The sequence below is a fragment of the Artemia franciscana genome, chromosome 7 (assembly GCF_032884065.1).
Source record: "Artemia franciscana chromosome 7, ASM3288406v1, whole genome shotgun sequence".
Taxonomy (NCBI): domain Eukaryota; kingdom Metazoa; phylum Arthropoda; class Branchiopoda; order Anostraca; family Artemiidae; genus Artemia; species Artemia franciscana.
In genome coordinates this window covers 15,977,779-16,003,543 of record NC_088869.1, presented here as the reverse complement: position 1 = coordinate 16,003,543, position 25,765 = coordinate 15,977,779, and the positions used below count along the sequence as shown (strand labels likewise).

The 25,765-nt window shown below is 33.0% G+C and overlaps 1 long non-coding RNA gene across 2 annotated transcripts in view; it reads right to left on the bottom strand.

The window, feature by feature from the left end:
- LOC136028899 (uncharacterized) overlaps nt 1-25,765 on the bottom strand; it is a 90,771-nt gene that overhangs the window by 16,773 nt on the left and 48,233 nt on the right. Inside the window, exon 6 of one of the 2 annotated variants that reach the window (XR_010617908.1) lies at nt 15,909-16,152. The exons of the other annotated variant lie outside the window; for it this stretch is intronic. This is a non-coding gene — a long non-coding RNA (uncharacterized LOC136028899). Of the gene's footprint in view, nt 1-15,908; nt 16,153-25,765 lie in introns of those variants that run through there. 2 annotated transcript variants of the gene reach the window in all.

The following is a 25,765-nucleotide window of genomic DNA, read 5'->3' as shown; positions in this document are numbered from 1 at the left end:
TAGATTTTTGAAGTTCCCAGTTTTTTACTCTTTAAGAAATTCAATCTCTTTTAATGCTGCTGTCTTTTAAAAAGATATTTGATTATTCAAGCAACGTAACGGACAGACAACTTATTTTTATATATATAGATAAATGGCTAAGTGAAAGAGCGTTTCTTGCACCGAAAAACATAGACGTCCACGAAATCAACAATATTGTTTTGACCAGGATTCGAGACCAGGCAGTAATTCACAAGTCAGTCGACACAATTCTGGAACCTAAGGAAGGGGTTAATTATCCAGGCAGTCCTTTACAAGTCAGTTGACACAGTTTTGGAACCAAATGAGGCGGTTAATTATCCATCTGAATTTTTAAATTCCGTGGATCTTTCAGGGTTTCCACCACACGTGCTACAACTAAAAATAGGCGTACCATTAATACTGTTAAGAAATATCAACCCACTTACTCGCGCGGGGGGGCTTGGGCTTGTCTATCTATATAAAAATAAGTTGTCTGTCTGTCTGTCCGCATATGACGTCTGAATTATTTCTATCATATACCAATTCAAAAACGAAAGTATTCAAGCCGATGTAGCTGAGTTGGTAACGCGTTATGTTCCAGATTCTAGGTTCGAGAGGTTCCAGGTTCGAACCTTGACTTTAGTATTAATACAAAAGAAGAAAAAAACGGTAAAAACTACAAAAAAAAAACTAAAAGAAAAAAAGCTAAAAAAAGGTAAAAAACTAAAAAAGAAAAAACTAAAAAAGGGTAAAAACTAAAAAGAAAAAAAAACTAAAAACTAATAAAAAAACTAAAAAAGGGTAAAATCTGCAAAAAAAACTAAAAAAGGAAAAAACTGATAAATAATGGAGAAAAAGAAAACTAAAAAAAATAAAAAAAATAAAAAAGGTAAAAACTACAAAAAAACTAAAAAGAAAAAAAATAAAAAAGTAAAAAAAAAGGTAAAAACCGAAAAAAAAAACTAAAAAGGAAAAAAAAAACAAAAATATATTTCAAAACTAAAAAAGAAAAAAAACTGAAAAATAAAGGAGAAAAAGAAAACTAAAAAAAGGTAAAAACTAAAAAAAAAAGAAAAAAGAAATTAACTAAAAAAGCTAAAAAAAAGCGCCCCCACCAACTAGGTGTTGGGGTGGCGTGTTTGTTAGAAAACATAAAACAATGGCGTGTAACGACTTACGCGCGCGGGGAGGCTTGGAGGGGGGGGGGGGGTTGCGAAGCGCCCCCACCAAATATATAAGAGATTTTCTGGACACAAGACAACAGTTAATAAAGAAAAAACTAACAACTATCTAGTTCAACATTGTAATAATGGTACGTGTTCCATATCAGATATAACTGTCACAATTTTAGAAAATTTTGAGTTAGAAAATTTAGATAAAGAAGAGAAGAATAATAGACTACGTAAACAGGAGAATTTCTGGATCCATACTCTTGGTACAGCTTATCCTTTTGGGCTAAATGATCGTGTAGCAAAATATGGTGACATGTCTCATGTTGTTGTTAAATGTATTGATGGTTTTATGGACCATCCTTCTTTTACTTAAACGTAGAAAACGTAGAAAACGTCCTACTAAACGTAGAAAACGATCACGAGGACATAGGAACATAAGAAAAGAGGACATAGATCAAGAGGACATAGGAAAAATAATAGAAAAAATGAATTAGATTTACATATGCTTTTTATAGATCCATGCCAGCTACTTGAATCTAGGGGTATGATTTCTGTAATAAAATGTCTAAATAATTTATCCAAGAGGAATTTAATCAAACTTTTCTAGATTGTTAAGAATAATACAGCTCTTGAATATAATTTTAAAGTAATATGCGATACAATTTGCATTCTAACTAAAACGAAATTTATTTCAAAAATGAAAAAGTCTGATAAGTTTGGTAATAAGGACAACAGATTATATTTACCTATTAATTTTACTTGTAAGCAGATTGAAGATATTAATTTACCGGAAATTTGAAATCAGCGGGATGTGAAACAGGCCCTTCCTAGTAATTTGAATTATAGTGATAGTCCAGTTTTAACTTATAAATTTTCAAAAACTATTGGGCAAATGATTTTTAATTAGAATTTAATACTTAAAAGATTAGATAGTGATATAAATTGGAAACCGGTTTGTAACTGTAAGCAACTTGGCGCATTTGTAAATCCCACTTACAAACATGTTATAGCAGGGGACTTGTCAATAATAAAACAAGATGATCTTCAAATTTTAATGAATAAAGGGGCTAATTTCCGTCTTTCTCATCATCTGAAACCATCGAGTGTTCTTGATAGCTTGGAAAATGATTTTGATTTATTTATTGATAAGTGGTGTAAGAAAGAGAATAAAAATAAAGAGAGTTTTCAAAGTTGGAAGAATTTAATTATTAGTAGAATACGAAATAAAATATATTCCAACTTAAAAAATAGTAACACTAAATCATTATTTTATAATGCTAAGATAAAACAATCAATTGCTAATCTACAGAATGAATTTGTAATTGTGCCGGTGGATAAAGTTAATAATAATTTAGTTTGTCAGAAGCTGTATTGCGATATCTTAAAAAGGGAGTTTTGCACAACTAATGTTTACGCAAAGGTAAATTTAGAGGATGACAATTTAATCGAAAAGACTGAAGAAATACTTTTTAAAAATTTTAATATTAAAATAAAAGACAATGATAAAAAGTTCCCTTTCCTATATTTGACTGTAAAATTTCATAAGAATCTCCCTAAACCACGGTTTATTGCTGGAGTAGGTAAATGTCCAACCCGCATTGCTGTTACTGACCTCTCTTTAATTTTAAAGGAAATTATAAATAAACTTAAAACCCATTGTTCTGGCATTAAAAAATTTTCGAATTTTAATTCATATTGGAGTGTTAATAATTCACTGCAGGTGATAGATTCTTTAACAATGGTTTCAGCTAAAAGAATTGAGTCTTTCGATTTTGCGACAATGTATACTAAATTTACCACTTAATGTAGTGTTAGATAATTTAAAAACGGTTTTCAAGAAATCTTTCCTCTTATCTAGTAAGAGGCTCTTAAAAATAGACACTTATAATAAAAAAAGCTATATGGACAAATTGCTTTAAGACTACAGTTAACTTGAGATGTTACAGCTTGGATATGATTTTGATTTATTAGAATTTGTTTTATATAATACTTATATAAGATTCAATTAATTTGTACAAGCAAATCGTGGGAATTCCCATGGGGGGGGGGAATGCCAGCCCATTTATAGCTGACTTGTTTTTAAGTCAACTAGAATATAATTATATGATGGATAAGAATAATCCCAATAATTTAAAGCATGTTTTTTCAAATAATAAAAGATATTTAGATGATATTTTGGTCTTAAATTGTAAGGACTTCATTGCTATTTCTAAAAACATATATCCATCAGAGCTAATTCTTAAACCTAGTCATGGCACTGGTCTTGAAGATCATTTCTTAGATTTAAATATTTCCTAGATGGCTGATATAAGGGATCCTTATCAATATTTAGTTAAAAAAAAAAAACATTTGTCACTTAGTCAGTACTGAGTGAATGCAGTTCTTGGTGACATTTGTAGCAAGACTGTCCAGAAAAATTCATGTTTGCTTAAGCTTATGCACAATCCCAATTTTAAGAGTTAAAATTAAGAATACATCTGCAAAATATTGTATCAAACAGTTCGTGGTAACGAACTGTAGTAAGGAGCGACCCGGCTCAATAGTAACCAAAACTCTAAAGAATTGAATTTAGATATCAATAGCTACATTAAAAGAATCGCATTTTAATGCTGATTTTGAATATATAAGTTTCATCAAGTTTAGTCCTACCCATCAAAAGTTACGAGCCTGAGAAAATTTGCCTTATTTATGAAAATAGGGGGTAACACCCCCTAAAAGTCGTAGGATCTTAACGAAAATGACACCATCAGATTCAGCGTATCAGAGAACCCTGCTGTAGAAGTTTCAAGCTCCTATCTACAAAAATGTGGAATTTTGTATTTTTCGCCAGAATACAAATCACGGGTGCGTGTTTATTTGTTTGTTTTTTTGTTGTTTTTTTTTTCCCAGGGGTCATCCTATCGACCAAATGGTCCTAGAATGTCGCAAGAGGGCTCATTCTAACGGAAATGAAAAGTTCTAGTGCCCTTTTTAAGTGACCAAAAAATTTGGAGGGCATCTAGGCCCCCTCCCACGCTCATTTTTTTCCCAAAGTCAACGGATCAAAATTTTGAGATAGCCATTTTGTTCAGCATAGTCGAAAACCATAATAACTATGTCTTTGGGGATGACTTACTCCCCCACAATCCCTGGGGGAGGGGCTGCAAGTTACAAACTTTGACCAGCGTTTATATATAGTAATGGTTATTGGGAAGTGTACAGACGTTTTCAGGGGGATTTTATTTTATTTGGGGGTGGGGCTGAGGAGAGGGGGCTATGTTGGAGGATCTTTCCTTGGAGGAATCTGTCATGGGGGAAGAAAAATTCAATGAAAAGGGCACAGGATTCTCTAGCATTACTATAAGAAAACAATGAAAAATAAACATGAAAACGTTTTTTCAAATGAAAGGAAGAAGTAGCATTGAAACTTAATTATTACGCATATGAGGGGTTCCAAAAATACTTTAGCATAAAGAGCGAGGTATTTAGGAGGAGATAAATACCTTGCTCTTTATGCTAAAGTATTTTTAGTAATTTCAACTATTTATTCTACGGCCTTTCTGATTCAGGGGTCATTCTTAAAGAATTGGGACAAAACTTACGATTTAGTGTAAAGAGCGAGGTATTAACGAGGGTACAAACCCCCTCGTATACATAATAAAAATATAAGGTTATGAAAGTTTGTTACGTAAGTTAATTCTTAAGTTACGCATATTTTTTACTAATAAAAACGTTCGTTAAAATTAAAAGTTCTAGTTGCCTTTTTAAGTAACCGAAAAATTACAGGGCAACTAGGCCTCCTTCCTCACCCCTTATTTCTCAAAATCATCTGATCAAAACTAAGAGAAAGCCATTTAGCCAAAAAAGGAATTAATATGCAAATTTCATTTTAATAATTTATGTGCGGAGAGCCAAAACCAAACATGCATTAATTCAAAAACGTTCAGAAATTAAATAAAAAAAAAATAATTTTTTTAGCTGAAAGTAAGGAGCGACATTAAAACTTAAAACGAACAGAAATTACTCCGTATATGAAATGGGTTGTCCCCTCCACAATCCCTCGCTCTTTACGCTAAAGTTTGACTTTTTGCCACAATTCTACTTTTTAAAATAATTAAAAGCTTTAGCGTAAAGAGCGAGGGATTGTGGAGGGGACAACCCGTTTCATATACGGAGTAATTTCCGTTCGTTTTAAGTTTTAATGTCGCTCCTTACTTTCAGCTAAAAAAATTAGTTTTTTTTTTTATTTAATTTTATTTAGAAATGAAGGAATACAGAAATCGTTGGATCACAAGAATAAAACCTCAAATTGGTTTTTATAAATTTGTCACAAAGGCAAGTTTTGTTACAGTAAAATTTATAGGAACTATTTAAGGTTAAAAGAGTCAGTAGCTTAAATGAGTGTCCCTCCCAAAAAAACACCGACGACTTATCAATTATTTTTGTACTTAACACCGACGACTTATTTTACCTCTTCATGAAAGTGCGCATACCGGAGAAAAACCTTAAAATATGCCATATACGATAAAGCATTGCACCAAAAATCAAACCTAATTTATCATCAAAGAGTTCATTCTGGAGAAAAACCTTTTAAATGGGAAATATATAAGAAATGTTTTATTAGAAATTCCGTTTTTCTTTTCATCAAATAATTCTTTCTGGGGAAAAAACCTTTCGAGTGAAGTGTATATGAGAAAACGTTCTTCCGAAAATTCGATATATCTTCTTATCAAAGAACATATACTTGAGAAAAGCTTTTCCAATGTTATACATGTAATAAATGTATTACTACAATTTGAGGCATATCTTGTCATCAAATGACTAATACTGGAGAAAATCTTTTCAAGCGTTGAACAAGTGGGAAAACTATCTGATAATCGCAGAATTCATACTAGAGAAAAAAATTTCGGGTCTGGTATATTTGAAAAACGTTCAGCAGATAATCCCAGATAAGATATCATGAAAGAACTCATATCGGTGAACAAAATGCCAAAACTGGAATTAAATATCCCTTGTCTTATCATTAAAAAAATGATAGTGAAGTGAAAAACTTTTCTATGTATAAACATTAAAAAATTTTACTACTAATTCCAGTTTATCTGCTCTTTAAACTACTCATATGGGAAAAAATCTTATTAAGAGTAAGATAAGTGAAAAAAGATTTTGCTTCAAGTACTAATTTATCTTTTTAATAAAAATATCTTACTGAACAACTACGCAATTAAGTGGTGACATATCTATAGAAAGTTATACTTTTAGTTTCCAATTATCGTGTCAACAAATACTGAGGGAAACAGTTTTTTTTCGTCAATATGTAAGGGTGTTATACATTTTTCCCGTGTCAAAGTTCTCTTGTCAAAAATGTATTAAGCTTAGGCTTTTTATAATTTCAAAGTTATTTATTCTCATGCCATATTTAGCGATAGCACCATGCTGGTAAAACATTTTCTATCTCTACATATGAAAACATTTTTAAAACTTAAACAAAGAATGAAGAATGTTTTAAATAAGGCAAATGAGAAAAAAAGACATTACGGTCTTAAAAATATTAGTAAGGTTAGTGTTATTTATTTTGAAAAATCTTTTGGTTTAGCAGGTGAAAAAGTAGAGATGAAATCACACCCTTGAAATTCTTTTTCTCTTAAAGTATGAATTTGAACACACAGTATCTAGAGTTGAACTTAATGCAATGTCCAAGACTGGGTGAGGTCTACAAACTGTTTTTGGTAATCTATTTTCATCTGCACTCTTTGTGTTTAAATTTTACCAAGGTCTTCGATGTTGTTTTTATTAACCGCCTTGTTGCAATCATTTGCTTTTGTCGAACTTATTGTAAGTATTTTAAAAATTGCTTTTATGTTTTGTCTTATGTGTATAAACGTAGAATTTGGAAAAGCAAATCTTGCTTCTTGTGTTTCCCAATATTTAAATTATTTATGGCTTTTGTTTCAGTTCGATAGCCCTCTGGCTTTTATCTTGAGAAAATGATAAATTCTCTTATAACAGCCTTAAGGTTCTTTTATGTTTTGTATTTCACTGCACAGTTACCATTAAAATCCTATCCCTTTTTTGAGGAAAGTAGCTTAATTTTATGCGTTTAAATCAATCCAACTATTTGCTAATTGCTTTTGATGAGCTGCCTTGAAACTAGTAAATTATATAATTTTTTTATGCATTAATTATAAATGTATGTTTTTTAATAATTTTTTTCTGTTTTTCTTTACCATTGGTTTGTGACCATAAGAGTTTTGATCTAAATGATATAAAATATCTTTAACGTTATACATTCATTTATTATGAAGTCCGTTTATCTTCGCAACAGACGTGTCACTGATTTTTTTCTATCTCTGTTCATTTCACATAGAACGTCTTCTGGCCTTTTAATAGGTTTGGTTAGACTTATACATTTTATGGTTCAACTTTGAAGTCCTAGAGCCAGGGAAATCTCAATATACCAAAAAGTTTTCGTGTTTTGGTGCAAGGTTAAAAAAGATTTTTTTTTTTAATTTTATTTATTGATGTAGACTCATTAAAAAATTAAACTGAAAACTTCCAAAAAAAAGTTTTCCCGATGAATCTAAAACATTCGAAGATAATTGCTAAAGCTAATGAAATAACAGGTTTCTATCAGGGTAAAGGGTATCAGAGAGCCAAAAAATAAAGTTAAAATTTGATAATTTGCTTAAGACTTACAGCTGTAAGTCCTTGGCCTTTTGGAAACCCGGAAGAGAGAAAAATTAAATAAAGGAATAATCTCAAGAAACGGCAATAATTTTATTCCATGGTTTAGTCCAAGCTTTAACCCTTACATCGCTGGGTTAAGATGACCCAAATTAAAATGATAAAATATATAAAATATATAAAATGATAAAATAAGTTGGGGGAACAAGCCCCTGAAAACTGGGATTAGAAGTTTCTTTTTTTTTATGAAAACCCAAATATCATGGGGACCATAATTGTTGAAAAATAAATTACCTTGAAACCGGACCAATGGAAGAGTCGATAAACTTTTCTTCAGAACAGAATAAGACTTAAAATTGCAATTCTCCAATGAAAGTGCACCCTGATGCACATGAAAATTTATTTTCTGAGGTAGGGTTTCATCTAGGTAATTGGTGAAAAGCAGACTAATTTTTTAATGGCTTTGAAATATAAAGTATAGTTGCTTTGGCTATGGAGATCACAAAATTTCTAGGAGCGGTAAGATTTTTTTAGGGTTTGTGAGAAATACGCTACAAACCTTTAGTGCTTAATCGGTCTTAAGTTTAAAATCGTAATTACTTTATCCGAGTAAAATATAGTGTAATGCCCAGGAGCATGTGAGTCAACTCTATTCAACTCAACTTAGTTAACCCGTAAGTGGTAACTCTTAACTTCTTTTTATAAAACTTAAAGTAGGGTGGGTCAAAATAAACTTAATCTTCTAAAGGATACTAGTCAATAAAATACTTTCATGGAAACAGCAACTTTTATTTGCAAATACATTGCCATAGCTATAATTGAAACTAATGAAAAGTTTATTCCTAGATACAGCTTGAGCAAACAGTCACTACATGTTCCTGATAGACAATATCTTTTAGGATGGCACAGCATAGGGTAGTCTTACGGCCCTTTTTCTGAGAACATATATCACATCGAGCTCCTTTGGCTGCAGAATGTTGTTCCCCGGTGTTCTGGATTTCTTCAAAGGGAATCCTAGCAACCTGGCATATAAGTTGACGAAATTCATGTGGCAGAACTTTGTTTGAAGATCTGATTGTGTAAAATGGTCGGAACAAAGCTATACACAGCCTCATTATGAGCTTATAACAGGAAATGATCTTCTTGATTGCTATTTTCATTTAAAACCACTTAAATGTTTACACCAGCAATGTCCAATAGGGCAAAAAACGCTGGCTTCGATGTATTCTATGGCTTGTAGCATAGTTAGCACATTTTTGGTCCAAACTGTTAACTAAACTCTTTGTTGAGATAGCCCCTCAAACTTAGCCTCTCTTAGTAATTGTAAAATTAGATCCCCTTAATAAAAAGTTGAGTGAAGCGGATATCCTGAGAGGCAAAGTAAAAGGAATAAACATTCTTTGGGACATACCCTTGTAACAGGTAGCCGGGCAAATTAGTAGACAAGAGAAGTAATTAGTTGTTTGACCATATATGTACTGAATTAAAGATGTTCCTTGACAACTACGGTCTTTGGATTAGTCTTCCAGTGTGTTGCTATAGCTGAGGTTTCACTTTGAGTCCCATATCTATAAGCTGTGCTCAGAAAGCTTAATTATGGCAGGATATGAGTTTCTGTTTGCTGACTGTTTAATTTGAAATATTGGTGACGCCAAAATCCAATTTTCCAATGACTCTAAGATTTTCAAGTTGTTCTGAGAGCCCATTCTTACAATGCCATCAGAACGCAATTTCAGACTCTGAAATTTCTACCTTGTGAATACTTTAATGTAGATGGTGGTTATTTTCCCCAATTATCATTGAAAATTTGACTATTTATCACAAATAGGACTTCAAGCTGAAATGACTTTAGTTTTTATTTACGATGTGAAGTCGGAATTGTTTTATTAAGAAAACTCATTCTGGATCTTTCAGGAACCTGACGGTACAGTTTATATTCCATGTTTGTTGTGCGTACAGCCATGAACTGTATGCGGTAAAGTCCTGGCTAGTCGATTGGCATGGTGGGCTGGGAACAGTGTTGTCAGGTACTTGATGCAAGATGGCGCAGTAAGGGAAGTGAAAATGCGTCATCGGCATATTTTTACTACCTTTTTGGGTGGAGCTTGAAGTTCTGCCTTAGAAATTTTGTGGAAAATAGATAGTGTAGACATGAGTGCAACAAAAAAATAAAACAATAAAAACGAGGAAGCCAGAGACAATTTTAACAGATGGGCACCAATATTTGCATTTTGCTTGTCGGAAGGCAGTATGTACTTTTGTGGTCAAAACTTTCTGTTTTCAGTCTCTGCTTTGACAAGAAAGATACATTTCTCAGTTTTTTGCTACACCAGAGAATTAAATAAAAGCGAAAAGTAGAGAAGATATAACAAAAAAATACCTGCAAATATTTAAGGTGATATTCTTTATTAGTTTCTGACTAATATACAGAATTCTTCCCTATCACCAATGGAAATTGTGATTAAGGAGCCAACAAAAAGAAACACGTACTCCGTATATTGGTCTTACAATATAGATTAAATTCAGCTATAGTCAGAGCCTCTGAAGAACCCTACACTATTTACATATTTTACGTCACATTTTACCCTTGCATTGCTGGTTAACGCCACGTTGATAAAGTGGATAAAGATAGAATCTAACATTCTAAAGGTAATTAAGTCACGCAACCAACGCAAATCACTGTTTTACTTCAACTCTGTTAATATGTGAACTTTACGATCAGATGTTTCGCTTTCAAGTAGAAGTGTTAGGGGATAATTTCATTAAACAATATGTGATTGTTTTCAGTTTCTGTATTTGTTATATCTATTTCGATATCTCCAATCATATTTTTTTTTGGCTCCAGTTAATTAACTCTTCGTTTTGCCGAAGTTCAATAAGAAATTGTAATTAAAAAGTCTTTTGCTCAATTTTTTTTTTCAATCATTGAACAATATAAAAACAAGCTTCAATGACGTAAATGCTTACCATAAGAATCTAGATTTGAAAAAAAAAACGGGCTTATCATTTGGATAAAGAAAAATAAACTACTGGCTATTATTAGCTATTCAAAATCAGCAGCATTTCAATGTTTTCCCCTTAGAATTGTTTGTGCCTTTTAGTGATTAAGCAAAATAAGCAGCGTTTTTTCAACCGAAAATAAGGATCAACATAAAAACTTAAACGAACTGAAATTATTATGTACTAGCTGTTGGGGTGGCGCTTTGCGCCACCCCAACACCTAGTTGGTGGGGGCGCTTCGCGCCCCCCCCAAGCCCCCCCGCGCGCGTAAGTCGTTACGCGCCATATTAGTTACGCGCCATTGTAGTTGTGTCCCTATGTCCCACCTGTGAATATAGATAGATAAATCTATATATATATATATATATATATATATATATATATATATATATATATATATATATATATATATATATATATATATATATGTTTTTAACTACGTAAAACTTGCGAATATACAACATTCTTTGCTGTCCCATTGTCTGTGCATATAAATAGATTGTCAGGTTTACCGACTCTTGAACATGCAACATATAATGGTCCATGGGAAAACAATCCGTATTCAGATCTATACCTCATGATTCTAATGATTGCCCTTGAGCTTTGTTGATGGTGATTGCTAATCGACCATTCCCTGAGTCGCCATCGTCATTTATATATCCCCCTGTGCACCCCGGCGTCCCCTTTGTAGTTATGTCCCTGTGTCCCGGTCGTCATTTATATTCCCTGTGTCCCGGTCGTCATTTGTGTCCCGGTGTTCCAGTCTGTGATTTCTCTTTGAGTGTCCCGGGCGTCATTTATATTCCTTGTGTCCCGGTGTCCCGGTCGTCATTTATATCCCCCTGTGCCCCCCGGCGTCCCCATTGTAGTTGTGTCCCTGTGTCCCGGTCGTCATTTATATTCCCTGTGTCCCGGTCGTCATTTGTATCCCGGTGTCCCGGTCTGTATATACATTCGTTTTTAGTTTTGTTTTTCTCCTTTATTTTTTTCCTTTTTTCTTTTTTTTCTTTTTTAGTTTATTTAGATTTTTTGATTTTTTAGTTTTTTTATTAGTTTTTAGTTTTTTTGTAGTTTTTACCATTTTTTTAGTTTTTTTATTTTTTTTTTTACTTATGTCCTGGTCGTCATTTATACTCCCTGTGTCCCGGTCGTCATTTGTGTCTCGGTGCTTTGTTGATTGCTAATTTATATTATATTTATATTTATATTTTTTATATTTATTAGTTTTTTACCTTTTTTTAGTTTTTTAGCTTTTTTAGTTTTTTTATTAGTTTTTAGTTTTTTTTGTAGTTTTTACCTTTTTTAGTTTTTTTTCTTCTTTTGTATTAGTGTGAAATAATTCAGACGTCATATGCGGACAAACACGACGTCACTCGACAGACAGACAGACAGACATAACCCACAAACAACTTATTTTTATATATATTTATTCATATTTTTTTAGTTTTCTTTTTCTCTTTTATTTTTCAGTTTTTTCCATTTTTTTAGTTTTTTTCTTTTTTAGTTTTTAGTTTTTTTTAGTTTTTTACCTTTTTTTTAGTTTTTTTTAGTTTTTTTAGTTTTTTAGCTTTTTTAGTTTTTTTATTAGTTTTTATTTTTTTTGTAGTTGTAGTTTTTGCCTTTTTTTATTTTTTTCAGTTTTTTTTAGTTATTAGATTTTTACCTTTTTTTAGTTTTTTTAGCTTTTTTAGTTTTTTTTTCGTTTTAGTTTTTTTTGTAGTTTTTACCTTTTTTAGTTTTTTTCTTCTTTTGTATTAGTGTGAAATAATTCAGACGTCATATGCGGACAAACATGACGTCACCTGATCCATCCACAGATCCACACACAGACAACTTATTTTTTACTTATGTCCTGGTCGTCATTTATACTCCCTGTGTCCCGGTCGTCATTTGTGTCTCGGTGCTTTGTTGATTGCTAATTTATATTATATTTATATTTTTTATATTTATTAATATTTTTTTAGTTTTCTTTTTCTCTTATTTTTCAGTTTTTTCCTTTTTTTTAGTTTTTTCTTTTGTAGTTTTTAGTTTTTTTTTGTTTTTTACCTTATTTTAGTTTTTTTTTTTTTTAGTTTTTTAGCTTGTTTAGTTTTTTTATTAGTTTTTAGTTTTTTTTTAGTTTTTGCCTTTTTTTAGTTTTTTTTAGTTTTTAGTTTTTTACCTTTTTTTAGTTTTTTTTTTAGTTTTTTAGCTTTTTTAGTTTTTTTCTTTTTAGTTTTTTTTTGTAGTTTTTACCTTTTTTAGTTTTTTTTCTTCTTTTGTATTAGTGTGAAATAATTCAGACGTCATATGCGGACAAACACGACGTCACTCGACAGACAGACAGACAGACATAACCCACAAACAACTTATTTTTATATATATTTATTCATATTTTTTTAGTTTTCTTTTTCTCTTTTATTTTTCAGTTTTTTCCATTTTTTTAGTTTTTTTCTTTTTTAGTTTTTAGTTTTTTTTTAGTTTTTTACCTTTTTTTAGTTTTTTTTAGTTTTTTTAGTTTTTTTAGTTTTTTAGCTTTTTTAGTTTTTTTATTAGTTTTTATTTTTTTTGTAGTTTTTGCCCTTTTTTATTTTTTTCAGTTTTTTTTTAGTTATTAGATTTTTACCTTTTTTTAGTTTTTTTTAGTTTTTTTAGCTTTTTTAGTTTTTTTTTCTTTTTAGTTTTTTTTTGTAGTTTTTACCTTTTTTAGTTTTTTCTTCTTTTGTATTAGTGTGAAATAATTCAGACGTCATATGCGGACAAACATGACGTCACCTGATCCATCCACAGATCCACACACAGACAACTTATTTTTATATATATAGATATGACGAGGATACTACTTCCACAATACATCGCTCTTCATGCTAACGTAATTTGGAATTTTCAAAAAGTGTCTTTTTCTAATTTAACGAACTTTGTGTTTCAATTGTTGTTCGTAAAGCATTGGAATGGAATATCATATTTTAGCGTAAAGAGCAAAGTATTTAAGAGGGTGTATCTCCCACATCCCACCACTAAAAATTCCCCCAGAAAAAATTCGCCTACCCAAAAAATGTCTATTTACTTCTGAATAACATATACTATGCGTAAGCAATAGGCTATAAGCTTTTCGTTTTTGAATTTAATAAAAAAAGTTTTTAAACTGAAAGTAAGGAACGACACTAAAACATACAACCAACATTATTATTTTGTGCGTGAAAGGGGCTGTCCCCTCCTCAACTCCTCGTTCTTTACACAAAATTTAACTCTTTTTCACATCTCTGCGATTTAAAACAATTAAATCTTTAGCTCAAAGAGTGAGACGATGAGGAGGGGACACCCCCTTTGAAATATGGAATAATTTCTGTTCGTTTTAAGTGTTAATGTTGGTACTGACTTTCAGTTAAAAAAAACTTATTTGTTTATTGAATCTGAACGTTTTTTAGCTAATGGACGCTCGAACTTGGCTCATTGTACATGGAAAAAAATGGCATAGAGATTTTAAAAGATGTCTTCCATTTACAAAAAAAAATTAAAATGCATTGAAAATTTGTTGATACCCATTTCTGTTATGTTTATCCTGATTCCAAATATAAAAGATTCATGAAATTTAGTATATCTCATCAAAAGCTACAGGCCTGAGAAAATTTGCCAAATTTTCGAAATAGGAGGGTGGGGCACACCTAAAATTACAGGAATCCTTATCAGAGTCACAACATCATATTAAGCATACCAGAAAACACTAATGAAGCAGCTTCTAGCTCCTATCTTCAAAAACGCAGAATTTAGTTTTTTCCAGGAGACAGATCACAGATGCAAGTTAATATTTTTCTTTCATGGGGGATTGCATTGAAATAACGGTAAGTTTTAAAACGATTTTTAAGTAACTAAAAATACTGGAGGGAAACTGAGACCCTTCCTACGCCCATTAACCCCCAACCCTATATGTTAAAATGTTGAAATAGCTATTCTGTTCTGTAGAGTTGAAAGTTTGAATAATTATGTCCTTAGGGGTAAGAAGATTCCTTACTGTTTGTGGAGAGGTGCCTGTAAGTGATTAAATTTGCCAACTCTTTACGTATAGCATTTGTTGCTGGAAAATAAACAGACATTTTTCGGGGAGAGGTGATTGTGCTTGGGGTGGATTTCTATAGGAATAATTTTCTTTGGAGAGGGAAATTTCTGGGTGATGAATATTCCAGGGGAAATGCTTCACAAGTGATTTTAAAAAATTACTACACGAATTTTTTTTTAATCATCTTAGATTCTCTTTGCAAAATTTTTATGGGGAGATTCTTCCGTGGAATTATCCAGGGGCTAATTTCCACATGTTTTGATTTCCGAGAAAGAAGATCCATGGAAGGAAACCTTCCTAGAGTTACCCAGAAACCGTTTAGAGATTAAAATCTTAGTCAAATGAAAGAATGCATTGGAGAATTTAAATGACAAAATTCACTAGATGTAATGATAATATGAAAATAATATTTCAATAGATAATAACTTAATTTAAATATTCTTAGATTATAAGTATAGAAAATTTATTAATAAATTAGCATTTCCTGATCCAAATTCATCCACATTCTGTATCGAATTTCCTCATATGGAGAAAGGGGGAAATCGCCAATTTTTCAAGGGTATAGTACTGCTCCTACACTAAATCTATGACTTGCTACGCTTTAATTTCCCTTTTCACTTGTCCAGCTTTTACTTTTAGTTTGATAATATTTTTAATAAATTTCTCCATGTCCAAAGAATTTCCATTTTCTACTGAAAAATGGGTTCATTTACACATAGGGCGCATACCTGGTTGCATCCTTCAGCCTGGCAGATAGTTCAAAACGGTGAAAAAAAAAAACGCCTTAAACTAGCTCATCTGACAAGAAAAAAAAAAATAATAATGCAAATCTCTCTCTTAAGGATTAAACTTCCCAAAACACGAAATAATGTCAAATACGAAAAATTCAAAGTGCCCAGAGCGATTGATTGTCATTTCTTATCTATTGTAAAATAAACAAAAGAAGATTTTGAATGAAAACTAAAGAGCTATATCGAACGAAACATCAGCAGAAATGAAGCCTAATCATAGTTGAACCATAATATCTGACCCAAATATAAATAAATTCAAACAAAAAGGATTTACACTAATTAATTACCTCAAGTTATAACGAACACATATATTATCTAATGGTATAAAAGTCATGAATACTCATCCCCACAACAAGTTTTCACAAATCCATTCTACAAAATAAGTAGTCCGTGTATATACTGACGGTATTCTTTCAGACAAAATAATTCCGTAAAGCCGCCATTTCGATCTATCGTTTGTATATTGAATCATCAGTGGGCCACCCTCATCACCCTGGAAAAAATTTTAATATTAGTAAATGTATTTCTTATCATTAGTTATAGCAGAATATCATATTCTAATTTACCATTTTTCTGCAGCTTCGTAATATTAAAGCCATATGGCTTTTCTGGCTCGGTTCACCATCATTAAGAGTCCATATAAAACTATGATGGTTTTTTTCTTTTTATTATTTCAATAATAAATTATCAGCTAGCGTTAAGAATAGACCAACACTCAAAAATTTAATCACAACGAAGCTCATTCAGGATTAGGTCAGGGTATTTTTATTTTATGAGGCATGGAACTCATACAATGTTCAATGTATGATATTCTATACCAAATACTTGCAAAAACTTGGTCTCTTTTTCCAATGAGTACATGGAAATTCGGTACTATTTATTTTATCTTTATTAAGCTATATATAGTTAGCTTTGATTGTACATATTTAGATTTTTCTGAGAGTTCGTTGTGTAAAAATACTTTTTTGTAGGTATTAAGTATTGATAGAGTAAGCTTTCAACTTTTATGTTGGGTATGCACCCCTTCATCTTTTCTTTTTTCAGATGAATCACCTGTTTTCTTTTTGTAATTACATTTGCTTGGATTTGCCTATAATATAATCTTCAACTACAAGTTAAAGTCCCGTTGCTAAGCCATTGGTATTGGAATAAGTAAAGTTTCGAGCAAAATTCCATTTCCGTCTTCCTGGACCCGGCCATTGACAGTTAATGGTATTTTAAAATATTCTTATGTGAAGCAATCATTTATAGGATCTGCCAGTCAGTGTTTCCACTATGGGGATTTCCCCCCTAAAATGGGGATTGTTTAAGTGTTTTAGGGGCGAGAGTTTTTTTTAGGGATTTGGGGATTTTCCTCTCCCATAGACTTTTAGGGAAATTTTTGGGGGTTTTCCTTTAATTCGTTCATCGTCATCATCTTCTTGATCAGAGAAGCTGGATAATTCGATTTAGGATCTGTTTCCTTGCGAATTTAACTTGGAATCACAGAGAAGATCTTCTTCAGTTGCTTAAAAAATTTTAACACCACACAGATTTTGAGATGTACAGGAGTCCTAAAAAACAAGCTAGCAACAAAGAACTGTTTGAAACAGTTCCAGGCTGATGTGGGCTTCAAACAATAATTTCAGCTTGGACTGTTCTCGATTAATGGAGTCATATGGTTTGTCATTTTTGGGTTGTTTTTTTCATAAGATTATTTGGTATATAGCATGTCATTTTTTTACAGGTCCGATACATAAAGTTATAATATATTTTGATAGTCTTATAGGGTATGTAGTTGCTCTTACTGTAGTAAATTTTTTTGACAAGCATTGCATGTACGATTCTTTTTCTCCACATTACTTGTATGATGTTTACGATTTTTGTCCAAAATCAAAAAAACTTGAACTTGTAGCCAGTTTTATAAGTATTGACGTGAATAATAGAGGTAGGCTATAACTATTCGAACACCTCTCTTACCGTTTCATTACCCTAGTTTTTAACAGACAAACAAACTGACAGCCATTTTTTAAAAACAAGGGCACATGTAGGAATAAATGGATTGTGTTTTTTTGGCAAGCCTACGTACCAAGGGGAAAATCATGAATCTTCATATTATAATTGGTAAATTTTTTGTTGTTAATTTTTTTGACTTACAAATAAAGTGAACATACCACTCGATGACTTTTTTTTACGTTCTTTACAAATATAACAATCACTTCTGTCGCAAATTCAAATTTAAGCACAATTTGAGCTCTTGAAGCCAAAATATTTCTAGTTTTGGGATATAAACAAAGCTTAAAAGATTGGTCTCAGCATTGAAATTCCTGCAGAAGGACTATGTGGAATCAACTAGTGCTTTGGAAATCGATGTGAACAATGGGAAGTTTTAACTTCCCCTTGAAAGTGTTTACTTGGGTCCGAACGAACAAGATTCCCTCTGTACGTCAAGGTCAGATACCGCCGTCCCCCCTGATTCAATCTAAGTATTTCGCAAAGCTGCACAGGCGTTCCATATCAAAGCAGTGGGCCAGATACAGAAAACGTTCCATTTCTAAGACGACATTTACAAATATGCTGAAATGGCTGACCCAGTGTCAGCCAGTCACTTCAGCCTGCCTCTCTGCTACCTTTTGTTAGGAAGTTTGGACAGATCCCATGGGGCGGAACCAAAACCGAGCAGGAGTGGAGGAGGCAGAGCCTCATCGATATTGAAAACGTCAAAACAATGGATGCCGTGACCTGCTGGTGTTTGGTATTGGTGAAAAAAAAAAGGCTGACGGAACAGAATTTGTATTCTAACCAGAAACCGAAAGTATTATTTATTTCCACTGTTCCATTTTCAAATGTCAATGTCGAGTGGTTTTTCGGTGCTGTATAAGTAGTAATAACTGACCATCAGAATAAATTGAAAACAAAAACTTTGCGGGGGATTCTAAAAACAAAATATGGAATGAAAAGAGCTCAAGAAAGTGTGGAAAGTGAAGATGATCAGTTACTTCACCACATGAGAACGGTGAAAGCTTCAGCCACCATACAAAAAATTTTGAAGACACATCAGGGGAAGATAAGGTCTGATTACGTTTTACAAGTTACGATTGAACAGTATTAAACATCTTGTACTGTAATCTACATTACAGCATTACATTTTCTTTTCTATTTGCTTAATATTATTTGAAGAATATTTGAAGGTATTTTTATTTAGCTGATGATTAAAAAGCACTTTAAACCGCATGACAAGACATTCTATTATGGTAGTGATAGCTAGACTTCAATCTTAGAAGCCAAAATATATTACCTTTCAATGGTACGGGTAAAATGAGATAGGGAGAAGTGGTTCAGGGAGTAATTAGAAAATGGGAGATTTTTAGGGATTTTGGAAGTGAAGATAGGGATTTCTAGGGATTTTTCTGCTCCTTATTAATGATTTAAAAAATGAGAAAGTGGAAACACTGCTGCCAGTATCAATCTGAAGTCCACCCTTAGACTAAGTTCTTTTAACAGAACTGGTGATTTTGGTTTCTAGTCTATTTTAAGAGTTTGTGTAGTTCGTTCCTTGACCATAAAGTCTGTTTTAAGAGTTTATAGATGTATGTTTTGTTGAAGTGACCGTTTGGAGAATATTAATAAGTTATTCTATACAACCTTATAAGATTATTTTCAGTGAATTCAGGCAGGGTAGGAAAAAAATTTGCCAGAAACATCTTCATTATTATGTTAAAAGGGGATCTGTTTACCCTCCAAAGAGATAGCTAGAGATATTAGTGGTGAACCAGGTCGTGGCCCCCTTGGCCCCAAGTTTGGTCCTTTTAATGGTTCAATCATGTTATCATACCCAATAAAACCACCGGCAGCGCTGTTACGACGTTAGAGGGATCAAGTAGCTGGTAACCCCAATGCAATCAGTGCAAAGTGGTTGTTACATTACCAACAGTGACATCAGCCAGTTAAGAAAAGTTATCAGCAGATGGCTAAGAGAATCTGTGTTTTCTGAAGGCACAATTTAATTTAGCCTACATAGTAGCCTACTGTGATTACATACTAGAAATTGTGGGAATATGATGGAATAAATTAAATATTAGAAAAGTCTGAATTGGCTTAGGCCAGTTGGAATATAATAAAATTTTATTAATTAAAATATCACGCAACTAATTAGCTTGCACTAATAATCAGCAAATTGAGACATAACAAGTTTTTACGAAAGTGCCGGAAGTGACAGTCGAGAAGGTATTTTCATCTGGACTGAAATAGTAGTTTTTACCAGAATTTTGAAATAATGAAGGACAGACAGAAGATTAACGAAGGTCGGGAAAGAAACAAACCTTAATTGAATTAATTATTAAGTTGAATAAAAGTAGTGTGGGAAATCAGAAAAAAAATGTTTTCAGATTAAATACGTGACTCCCACTAAAAGTACCGGAGAGAATTCATCACCAAGTATTATCCTATATATTTGAGGGAGTGAAATAGACGGTCCCGACCCTTACAAAAAGGAAACTCTCAACAGAAATAAAAATAGTACGATCTACAGTTCGAAGAGTGGAGGGAGAACAGAATAGACTGCAGACTAAAGAAAAACTATTTTAAGATAGGGAAGACCCGGATAAAGTAAACAGAGGTAGTGATGCACAAAATTAATATATTGAAATTCGCAGGAAACAAAACCAACTCACTCCTCAGATGCCAAGCAATGTGAAGGGGAGACGTATATCAGAGATAATACAGATACAAAACAAAGAAAAAGAGAACGAACAAAATCAAAAAAAGAAATTAAGAGGATATAACGACAAACAAAATCAAAGTAGACCAGGTGGCAAGAGTAGTAGGAGCTTATTGTCCAGCAGGGTATCCTGACAAAGCATTGAGGTAGACATTGTTCAAATGATGAAATTACTGAGCCCAAAAGGAAGAGAGATATATAAAAGAAAGTGATAAAGACATAAAATCCAGAGATACAAAGAGAGGAATAAGATAGGAAAGAAAGAGAAGATTAGAATATTCAGAGAAAAAAGCAAGAGGCTGATGGACTAGACAAAAAAAAGAGGAGGCTAAAAGAATAGCCAAGGAACGAAAAGAGAAGGAAGATAGAAAAGAAAGAGAGAGAGAGATAATATAACCAAAGAAAAAAAAGGATGAGGCTGAAAGAATCGCTATAGGGGAAGAAAGATATCACTAAGAGGCTAGAAGAACCATGATAGGCCTAATAGAAGCACGCTGGGGAATTTCAGAAAACGAGTTTGTCATAAGTAACTTCTAGGCTATCGGATGGCCATAATAATTTGTGTATTGAACAATTGAGAAAGAATAAGAATTATTGGACATTAAATGCTCTTACGGAAAAACTGTGCTGCTTCGTTAACGAGGTGGATTGACTTATAAAATAAAATGAGAGGCTTGGTCACCTTGTTTTCAAAACAAAATACTTGATACTCCAGTTTAAAATTCGGAAAAAACACTATTTTACCACTTAGTATGGAAAATAATACGCACGATATTGAATTTTTGTGAAAACTTTCAGAAAACAAAAAACCTTAGAACACTTTTACCGAATATGAAACACTGAAAATTACATATAAATGTGAAAAACTCATTGCGCCAGATAAAAATAAGAAGAATTTTTCGTATGTGCTTTTCCTCGTAAAATTCGAGAAATTAGTAGCCTGCAATATGAAAAAACAAATTATGGAATTCAATTCCCGACTGATGGCTATACTACAGCAAGAGAAAAAAAACTAAAAAAGATGAAGAAATATGAAAAGGAACTAAAATAAAGAAATGCAGTCTAAGATAGTGGATACTGGATTCCAATTCAGATTTAATGATGATTTAGTTTGCGCGCTTAAAAAATTTGAGAAAAGCAGAAATGAAAAGCAAATTACTTAAAAGAGAAAAACCTGGCGAATTTAGTCTACAAGGGCGAAAACAAAATTTTGGGAGAATTAAAAAATTACAAAAAGTAAAAAGAGCTCAGGAGGAAGCATATGTTCAAGATCCGGTGGGAAAATTACAAAATTACAATAAGACACTAGAGCTTAGGAGGGAGGAGAAAATCCATTACCTATTAAGAACAAGATCTGATCTGGAATCCTTGGGGTATACTCTCTCATTGTCACTTTATATTTCACCCATACCTTTGTCCAGTAGCCTTATTCATGGTTTTAACTCTTCATGGGAATCGACTATTATTTCCTGCCAACCTTGTTCATTGAGCAACATGTCCTGATTTCATCTTCATTTAGTATCAACACCCAATCTTCATTCATTGATTGTCCCAGGGGATGAGACTCAGAATGAACTGACTAATGACTTGCTCAAAATTTTAGCTGTTTTCCAAGTACCCCTATTGTTTCCAAAGGCCTTTGTATTTTTGGCCATACATTATTTCGAATTATGTTCTTTCCACAGATGGGAATTAAAAGGTTAGTTCAGCCAATTTTTTATTTCATATTTGGCATCATCGAATGTGCCAGAACCCGATTCTACGCTTCTGTCAAACATGAACATGTGAGAGCGATAAAATTTTATTTAATCATGCTAAGTACGATTAATTGCTTCTAATCTTATGTATTTGCTGTAAACTTCGAATTTTAAAACATCATGCGGATGGAGACTAAACCAGATCCAAGGAGTGAAAACAGCAGCACATACACTAGTGGAAGAAAGAGGGCAAATGGCGGTGATTAAGTTGAAGTTTAGTGCTTATATAGGTAACCAGCGTAGTGCGTAGGTGGTCATTTACTTTACAAGGGGAGGCGATGGGGTTTTACACCTTTTTTTTGGATAAATGACCTGCTTCCCTTTTTGTAATTACATTTGCTTTGATTTGCCTATAAAATAATATACGACTATAAGTTAAAGTTACTAGACCAGTGGTGTTGAAATATGTAAAGTTTCGGGCTGAATTCTATTTCTGTCTTCCAAGACTTGGCCACTTATAGGCAAGTGTATTCTAAAATTTTTTGATTGTAAAGCCCTCATTTATAGGATTGACCAGGGTCAATCTAAAGTCCATACCTACAAAAAGATCTTTGTACAGAAGTCGTGATTTTGGTTTTTGTTCCCTTTTCAGAGTTTGTATAGTTCGTTCCTAGTCTGCAAAATCTGTATTTGGACAAACACCCGCAAAATCTGTATTTTCTACAACCATATAAATTATTTTCCCCGAACCCAAGCAGGGTAGGAAAAGAGTTTGCTAGAAATACTGTCATTAGTATATCGACAGGGGGTTCCGTTAACCCCCCGAAGAGATAACTAGAGATTTTAGTGGTGACCCAGGATGTGGCACCGTTGATCCAAAGTTTGGCCCTTTTGATCGATTGATCAAGTTACCATACATACTGAAACCGTCAGCGGCACTGGTGTGCAATTAGAGAGATCAAGTAGCTAATATCCCCAAGGTAAACATTACGAAAAGTGGTACCAGTGCCTACTACAGGACTAGCCGTGGTATGAGTGTTCTCACCAGATATAATTGTAGCACTAGCAGTGGTTACATTACAAAAACCTTGTGCTTTACCTACAGTCATTTGCTTAGATTTTTTCGTCATTGAATTAATTTTATTTATTCTTTATCAAAATTTCTGATATTTGACAATACCTTCTCCTCGGGTTTAGTATATATAATAATCAAACATTTTCACGAATAGACTTAAACCTCATTGGGAGTTAAATTTCTTTTTATTCAGCATCGGTACCTATTATAGACCGGGAAGAGTACTTTTCTAGCAATAAAGCTAACCAACAAAAAGGATGTCATGCAGTCAATTAAATTTGCTAAAGGGCCACACTTTAGCCGTGGACAATCAACCATTCTAGTAAGTTGAAAAATACCTTTGTTTACGTAATTTGTGCATAAAAAACATTTTCACAAACCAGTTTTCTGTCAACACTGATAAAATTCAAAACAACCCAATAACAACATAGCACTGTGAGATTTGTCTGCCCAATTTTTTTAATTGTAGAAAGAAAAGACTACTCAGGTCTTGAGTTGTCTCATATGAGGAAAGCAGGCTAAAAAAGTCCATCATGTATTTGTGAAAAATACATGTACTAATCTAATTATGAAAGAAGACCAGATGAAACTATCTCAGTACCAATGTATCTGTCCAATGCAGAGCTTTATCACTAATCGAGAGAAGTAGGCGAATAGCAAATACTGATTTCCTGTCACTTTTTTTGGTTGTTTGCTTCTGTTTTACTCTCCTATAAGCTACTGGTGTCCTCCCCCCGCCATAGGCACTCCTGTTAGCAGGATAGGAAAAATCCATAGGGTCAATGAAGTTGATTTTGCACAAGATTTCTTAGGTTTTTGGCGAATTTAAATAATTAAAGTCTTTCATTCTAGAGATATAGTGGGTGTACTATTGCAGGTTTGCAGCATTTGTTTCCATTCCAAAATCTATAAGAAATTTCGAGACCGCCCTATTCCTTTTGCACTAGCAGCCCTGCCTAGCCCTCAGGGCATTCTGAAAGACGCTGGTCTATTGTTTACATATTTAAATTCAAAGAAACCTGTGAACGACATAGGATTTGGAAATGTTAGTGTATTATAGCCAAAAGGGTTTTGAGGGTCAACAGCATTTGGTTTGGAAGGGCTTGCGAATACCTGTTTTGGCAAAAATTTGTAACTAATCCCGTGAGCCAGGTATCCTGTTTTTAATGTAAAGGGTATACGACAGAAGCTAAACGACATTTTTTATTCCGAAAAAAGCCTAATGGGCATAATCACACTAGTATTTCTCTTACCGGGCTTGCGAAAGAGTTTGCTGATCCTCTTACCGGGTAGTGAACTGGGTAGTTCATGGTTTCTCTAAGCTATAAAATGTGCTTACAAGCAAGGAGAGTTAATAGAACACTCATCATGAATAGCAAGACATACAATCAAAGAAGGGATATGATTCATGCTTTACCATTAGGTATGGATTTAATTTGTAAGCACAATAGGGGATGGCCGTGTTCCCTATCCATAGTAGTACCTCCCCCCCTATAGTAGTGCCTCAAAATATTTTGATAACGTTTTTGAATTGTCGCCCTTTCCCTCCACTCTTCTTTCTTTGTCCTCTATACCCTATCTCTATCCTTCTTACATTTATAATTTTCACTCCCAATTTAGACATTAAAAAGTAATGTTGTATATGCATCAAAATGATAATATTTTAGGTAGGTAGGGAAAATATTTTTTTTTACAATGGTAAATGCTGATAGTTAAACTTGTTTCTTTTTTAATATGATCATAATTTTTAATAACGTGTAAGGTCCTCTAAAGTGCCTGGTGAGGAAGGCCCCCCTTGAGTCCGTTTGAAAGTTTAAACCTCTCTTAGAGCGAAGGGTAAACTATTTGGATATATAAAACTTTAATGTATGTTTCAGGAAAATTCCAGGCAAGAAGGGGGTTCTCTGGCAAAGAAACTAAGAACATATCACGATGTTGGGACTTTAGTAGCACCAGAGCCAACCATGAAACCTGAGGATGTGGGGGCTTCACTACTTTTTTCAAGTATACAAAGAGAGGGTGGTGCAAATGGAAAGCATTAACAGCAGCCCCCTCGTGAGAAAAATCACTTTATTGTCATCAAAATCATACGATTATTATATTCCAGCTATAACGAGTACCTCAAACTCTCTTTCTATCCCCTACCCCATCAAAAAAGTTATTTACAAAGATTTTACAACATGCCAAATAACATATTCTTGTCCAGGCTAATAAAACCCAACTATTTCAAAGGAAAATAACAGGGGTGTTGGGTGCTCTGTTCGAAGCTGCTGGGGGACCCTGCCCCTCCTACCATCCTCCACAAGAAAATTATTTTCACAGATTTTTCAGCACTTCTAAAATAGTATATTCTTGTTCAGTCTCCGTTTCAAAGAGAAAATAACTGAGCTATTTGAGGCCCCCAGTTCGAAATTTCTTGGAAAGCGAAGGAAGGAATGGACTTCCAAAGAACTTATGAAGGATATATCTATGTGAATTTGGAGGTCCCCCAATAATGTTGGAAACATAGCCCTAAGAATCATTATTAACGATAGATGAAGAGAGACCTTGAGCTCCCCCATAAGAAAACAACAGAAACCCTAATAATAAAAGATGAAAGGGTATTCAAAGGTCCCCCATTGGTGCTGGATCCGTG